Source organism: Portunus trituberculatus, chromosome 5 (assembly GCF_017591435.1).
Source record: "Portunus trituberculatus isolate SZX2019 chromosome 5, ASM1759143v1, whole genome shotgun sequence".
Taxonomy (NCBI): Eukaryota; Metazoa; Arthropoda; class Malacostraca; order Decapoda; family Portunidae; genus Portunus; species Portunus trituberculatus.
The window spans coordinates 9,117,296-9,124,795 of record NC_059259.1 but is presented as its reverse complement, the minus strand read 5'-3'; the positions used below and the strand labels follow the sequence as shown (position 1 = coordinate 9,124,795).

At 36.0% G+C, this 7,500-nt stretch overlaps 1 protein-coding gene across 1 annotated transcript in view; it reads right to left on the bottom strand.

Annotated features, from left to right (window-relative positions):
• Window positions 1–7,500, bottom strand: part of LOC123515435 (vesicular glutamate transporter 1-like) — a 62,628-nt gene that overhangs the window by 53,138 nt on the left and 1,990 nt on the right. The gene's annotated exons all lie outside the window — the stretch shown is intronic.

Here is a 7,500-nt window from a genome sequence, read left to right as displayed (position 1 = left end):
GAGGAGGAGGAGGAGGAGGAGGATTCATGTTAAAGCTGAAGAAGAAGAAGAAGAAGAGGAGGAGGAGGAGGAGGAGGAGGAGGAGGAGGAAAAAGAACAGTACGAACAGAAGTAGGAGGATGAGGAGGAATAAGAGGAGGTAGAAAAAGAAGAGAACGAAGTAAAGTAGGAGGAGGAGGAGGAGGAGGAGGAGGAGGAGGAGGAGGAGGAGGAGGAGGGATTAAAAAGGAAAACAAAAGAGTAACACACGGTCAGGTTGGACACATATCCTACCCTAACCCTAACCTACCCCAACCTAACCTATCCTACCCTAACCTAACCTAACCTAACCTACCCTAACCTAACCTAACCTATCCTAACCTAACCCAACCCAATTTACATCTATTAACACTTTCTCTCTCTGTTTTTCTTAAATTTGCGGTAAAACACTCCTATCGTTTTTATTTAATTTTTTTTTTATCTATTCATTTTTTGTTAAAGGTGTGTCTTGTTAGCGCAGATTTCTCTCTCTCTCTCTCTCTCTCTCTCTCTCTCTCTCTCTCTCTCTAATGTCATTCATATTTCAAGTTTAATCTTCTTCCTGTATTTTCCAGAACAGACTTTCTTCCTATCAATCTGAAACCACAATATCTTTTTTTTTTTTTCATTATCGTCATCATCATCACATCATCACCACCATCATCATCTTTTTCTTATTCAAATTTCGAGGTTAATTAACATTCTATAACATTTTCGAGAACAAACATTCAATTTGAAAACACAATATTTTTTTCATTATCATCATCATCACCATCATCATCATCACCATCACCATCACCATCTCACCATCATCATCATCATCATCTCATCTTATGTTATTCAAATTTCTTGGTTAACGTTCCATGACATTTTCCAAAACACATTTTCCTTTCACTCAATCCAAATGCACAATATCTTTTTCAGTGGCTGTTCACATTTAGCAAACCAACAAATCAACAGTGGCAACATTAACCCCTTCAGTACCATGTCACGTTTCCACATTCATTCTGGTGACTATTTGGTGATTTTATACAGCTTCAGAAACTCATGTGGGAGATTAAAATAGTGAAGACTGTGACCACTAATCCTCTGACCTCCGCAAACAGTTCCTAATGTCAATAAAAGGGTGTTATCGTAGCCAAACTGTCTTAAAATGGTCCAAAACCATGTCAAACTGTCTTAAAATCCCGTAAAAACACGCCAAACTGTCTTAAAATGTCCCCAAAACATGCAAAACTGTCTTAAAATGCTCCTAAAAACATGCCAAATTCTCTTAAAATGTCCTAAAAAACATGAGTCTCCATATTCATTCTAGTTACTATTTGATGATTTTCTACAGCTTCAGAAACTCATGTGAGGGATTAAGATAGTGAAGACTGTGACCATTAATCTTCTGACCTCCATAGACCCTTGCTAATGTCAATAAAATGGTCTAATGGTACACAAATCTCAATGTAAACAAGTGTCCCAGTACTGAATAAGGGGTTAAGCTGCAGTATTTCTATTAGTGAGTGTAGTGGTACTATTCACACAGGACAGTCTTGGTTCCTGAGTTGCCTTGAGCCTCTGTACGCCTCACAACACCCTGCAAACACCACAACTTCCACCACACACTGCTGCCACTCACTGCCTGCAACTGTGACACATTTCCCCTATTGTGAATGTGTTGGGATGTCCTGCTGTGTTTTAATGAGTCGGGAAGATCTTACACACACTTCAAGCCATCAATACTTCAATCAATAGGCAGTAACTCAAGACACATTTCCCCAGGTGAGAGTGTGATGGGTGTCCTGCAGTGTTACAATAAGTTGGGAAGGTCTTAAACACACAATTTTGGCTGACGCTTTCCCACTTTTTAGAGAGCCAGCACTCAAGTGGGCGTTTTTTTTTTTTTTTTTTTTTTTACCCTTGGCTGGCCCTCTCCCCTACTTAAAAAAAATATATCAAACCATCAATACTTTTATCCATAAGCAGTAACTCAGACACTTTCCCTGGTGAGAGTGCGCTGAAATGTCCTGCAGTGTTTTGAGTTGGAAAGATCTTACACACTCTTCAAGCCATCAATACTTCAATCAATAGGCAGTTACTCAAGGCACATTTCCCTAGTTGATAGTGTGTTGGGATGTCCTGTTGTGTTTTAATGAGTTGGGAAAATCTTAGACACACTTCAAGCCATCAATACTTCAATCAATAGGCAAAATCCCAGACACATTTCAGTTCAACAATGCTTCAATCAATTGGCAATAACTGGGACACATTTCTTCTATTGTAAGTCTGTTGAGATGTCCCCAGTCATGTTTTAACCCCTTCAGTACCAGGACGTGTTTTAATATTCATTCTGGTTACTGTTTGGTGACTTTATACAGCTTCAGAAACTTGTGTGCGGGGATTAGAATAGTGAGGAGTGGCCATTAACCCCTTCCATACCATGACGTGCTTTCATATTTATTCTGGTTACTATTTGGGAATTTCATACAGCTTCAGAAACTTATGTGGGGATTGAAATTGTGAAAACTGTGGCCATTAATCTTCTGACCTTCATGTATCCTCCCTAATGCAAATAAAATCGTCTAATCTTACTAAAACTTCATGGTAGAAATGCGTCCCACTACTGAAGGGGTTAATCTTCTGGCCTCCATAGACTCTTCCTAATGTAAGTAAAGTCATGCAATCATACCCAAACTCAAGGTAAAAAATGCGTCCCAGTACTGAAGGGGTTAATTGTTTAGAAAGACCTTACACACAATTTAACCCAACAATAGTTCGATCAACTAGCAACAAGTAACACATTTCAAATTCTCAATGGTCTGGAGTTCATAGTCGATGTATTTGAATTGGTTAGTAAATTTTGGTCACTTTAAGCACGCACATTTCAAACTACCACTATTTTCCATGGACTGTTAGCAATTGACCTTCCAACCACCAATATTAAGATCGATTGGAAATAACTACAACATTTTTTTCAGGGTATAAATGCCATGGAATAGGATAACTGTCTGTCTGTCTGTCTATACCTATTTATCTATTTACAGTCACGCACGTATTTTCTATGGAGTGTTAGCATTTACTTGACCTTCCAGCCACCAATATTAAGACCGATTGGAAATAACTAGAGGATTTTTTCAGGGTATAAATATCATGAAGTAGAGTATCTGTTTGTCTGTCTGTCTATCTATATCTATTTATCTATCTATTCAGCACACTTCACTACTGCCACAATCACGCACGTTTAAAATCAATAACACTTTTTTTTATATATTTTGAACGCTCAGCAATAATTGGAAACGTATCAAATTGCAAGTATTAAATTTGTAGCAGGCCATTTTATTTCAGTCCATTTTTTGAAGGTATAAATGTCATGGAATAGAATAACTGTCTATCTGTCTGTCTGTCTGTATCTATTTATCTATCTACTCAGCACACTTCACGGCACTGTTACAATCACGCACGTTTGAAATCAGCGACACTTTTTATTTTTTTTTTTATTTTGAACGATCAACAACTGGAAACGTATCAAATTGCAAGTATCAAATTTGTAGCAAGGCATGTTTTACTTAGCAAGAATACCCGGACACTTGCGAACACTGAATTGCGAACACTGAAACCCTCGCCAGGAATACTTTGAACGATTGGGACTAACTGAGACACCTTTTCAGTTGGTAAATGTGAAATTGTTGGTTTTGATAGACAGGTGAAGGTAACATGAGCAAAATCTGAGAACAAACGGGTGATTAAACTTAGATGAATAACGATACATAAAGAGACACGTATAGAGAAGAATTACTTACAAAAACAGGTTGGTAAGTAAATGTTGGACACACACCAAAACACTCATTGCAAGCCAGGAATAGTTTGAACGATTTGGAATAATTAAGCCATTTTTTTCAGATGCTCAATGTGGTGAAAATATCAGCATCCAAATTTCTAGTCAGCTGGAAGGATTTTTGACAGCTGGAAGTGAAAATTGGATTCGCATATTTTAAACCCACACTATTTTTTTTTCTTCGTGAGTGAATGAATCGATCACATATTTCACCTGTAGCGCATATTGTTATCTTATTTTCTTATCTTTTCAGCATTCAAATTTTATTCAGTTTTTGACACCAGGAAGTGACAATTGGATTCACATATTTTGAAACCCACAATACTGATTTCCTTTCTTTGCAATGTTATTCAGTTGAAAGAAGTCTTGACACCAGGAAGTAACAAATGGATTCACGTATTTTGAAACAGCAACATTGATTTCTTCCTCGTGAGTGAAATAAATTGGCAAAATGAAGCCATCACATATATCACCTCCAGCGCACGTTTTTATCTATTTTCTTATCTTTTCAGCATTCAAATCTTATCAGTTTTAACACCAGGAGGTAATAAATGGGTTCATGTATTTTAAAACCCACAGTACTGATTTTCTTTCTTCGTAATCTTATTCAATTGAAAGATGTCTTGACGCCAGGAAGTGACAAATGGATTCACGTATTTTGAAACAGCGATATTGATTTCTTCCTTCATGAATGCAGAAGGAGGTTGGTAAAAATGAAGCCTTGTATTTCAGCTCAGCGCAACTTATCAATCTTTTTTTTTTTTTTTTTCAGCATCCAAATCTTATTCAGTCAGAAGGACTTTTGACACTTGAAGTAACAAAATGGGTTCACATATTTTGAACCCCACAATATTATTACTTTTTTTTTCTTGTGAGTTCAGAGGAAGGTTGGTAAAATTAATCCATCACATATTTCACCTCCAGCGCACGTTTTTTATTATCATTTAATTTTTTCAGCATCCAAATCTTATTCAGTTTTTGACACCAGGAAGTAATAATTGGATTGATGTATTTTGAAATCCATACTATTGATTTCTTCCTCGTGAGTGAAATAAGTTGGCAAATTGAATCCATCACATATTTCACCTCCAGCGCACGTTGTTATCTTATTTTCTTATCTTTTCAGCATCCAAATCTTATCAATTTTAACACCAGGAGGTAACAATTGGATTCATGTATTTTAAAACCCACAAAACTGATTTTCTTTCTTTGCAATCTTATTCAGTTGGAAGGAGTCTTGACACCTCGAAGTAACAAATGGATTCACATATTATGAAACCCATACTTTTGATATTTTCTCTTCGTGAGTGAAATGGGAGGTTGGCAAAATTAACCCATCACATATTTCACCTCCAGCGCACGTTTTTATATATTTTCTTATCTTTTCATCACCCAAATCTTATCAATTTTAACACCAGGAAGCAACAAATGGATTCACGTATTTAGAAACCCACCATATTGATTTCTTTTCTTCGTAATCTTATTCAGTTGAAAGATGTCTTGACGCCAGGAAGTATCAAATGGATTCACGTATTCTGAGTTCAGAGGGCGGCCGTTAAAATGAAGCTATCACATATACCACCTCAATGCTCCTTTTTATCTTATTTTTTCCAGCCTCTCTACCGTCAATGGCCAAATCGCGCCTTTCAGAATGATAAAAAGACTTGGTAATATTTGGAAACCCACAAATTTGGACAGATAAGAAGGAATGCGGACACTTTTTAAAATCCAATCTCTCTCTCTCTCTCTCTCTCTCTCTCTCTCTCTCTGGGTTAGAAATATAGAGAAATCCAGTTTTTTTTTCCATCGGACTGAAAAAAAAAAAAGTTGAAATTTAATGAAACTCGCTCTATCTTTCTCTCGCTCTTTCTTAAGCACTGAAATTAAACACCTTCAGTCAAATCTGTTACTCTGTTATCTGTGTTTTTTTTTGTATCAATCAATAATAAGCAAACTTTTCATATTTCACAATGTTACTCTGATATTTGTGTTTTTTTTGTATCAATCAATAATAAGCAAACTTTTCATATTTCTTTTTTTGTATCAATCAATAATAAACAAACTTTTCATATTTCACAATGTTACTCTGATATTTAACTTTGTCTATCTATTTTTCCAAGAGACACAATCAAATATGAAACACTGACACATTTCCAAAGCGTTTCAAAATTCTTCATGCACAGAAAAACAAACTCAGCTTATTTCTTCCTCGTAAACTGACGTGCACAAACAAATCAATAAATAAACTAAAAAAAAACACGTAAAGCTAAACAAGCACACACAAATAAATAAAAAATAAATGCATATATGTAATAAAAGATAAATTTTCATCCACAACAAAATAAACACCAAGAAACTAAATCTCTCTCTCTCTCTCTCTCTCTCTCAAGAACAAAATGGCGGCAAAAAAATTAAAATAGAGAATGGCACAAGAGGACAGACAGGTAAACATTTTAGGCCAGGTAAAAAATAGACAGGTAAGTGTTTTAGTGCAGAGATGAGTGGGTTAAATGACAGGTAAGTACTTGAAGACACACAGGTGAGGAATTAAGATGGGGCAGGTGTGATGAGTACAATTGGAATAAGGTGAATAAATTTAGAGCACACAGATGAACTAGTGGATAGAAATAGAGAGGTAGGTAAGTTTTTGAAGGACGGAGAAGGCGATTAATTACAAAAAAACAGCCAGGTGAGGAGAAAATGAGACAGGTAAATGAGACAGGTGAGTAAAAATTGAGAAAATAATGAATAAGCTTAGATGAATAAAGTTACATTAATAGATATGAAGTTTGGAAGGACGAAGAAGAAATTATAAAGACAGACAGGTGAGAAGAAAATGAGACAGGTAAAATGAGACGGACGAGTTAGAATGAAAAAAAAAGGTGAATAAATTTAAAAGAGATGAATAAAGTTACAAAAACAGACATAAAGTTTTGCAGGACAGAAGAAAATTACATAGACAGACAGGTGAGGAGGTAATGAGACAGGTGAATGAGACAGACGAATTAGAATGAGTAAAATTAGAAGAAATGAATAAAGTTACAGAAATAGACAAAGTTTTACAGGACAGAGAAAAAAAATATAAAGACGGACAGGTGGGGAGTTAATGAGATAGAGAAATAAGATAGATGAGAAAAAAAAACTAGAAAGAATCAGGTGAATAAACTTAGATAAATAAAAAAAACATAAAAGACAGGTAGAGAAATCGAATTACCTAAAAAAAAAAGACAGGTAAGAAAATGATAGCCAGGTAAAATCACAGAACAAATTAAATAAACAAACAGACATAAGACAAGAAAAGGGACACAAAATAGACAGCAACGAGTGACAGATGGAAACAACATAAGACAGACAGAAAGGTGTAGAAAGGTGTATAGCCGCCAGGTGAACAGGATTAGAAGTAGACAGGTAAGGACAAGCTGAGAGAGAGAGAGAGAGAGTGACGGCTTCAGGATAGACAGATGAATGATATAACCGCTCTCTGTGTCTGTCTCTCTGTCTTTTACACATCAATCTTGACGTGTTGCTGTTTGGAGGAGGAGGAGGAGGAGTAATGAGTGATAATGACATGACGCTAATCAACACACACACACACACACACACACACTCTCTCTCTCTCTCTCACCTGTGTCATTAAGCAGGTGAGGAAAGGATGATTA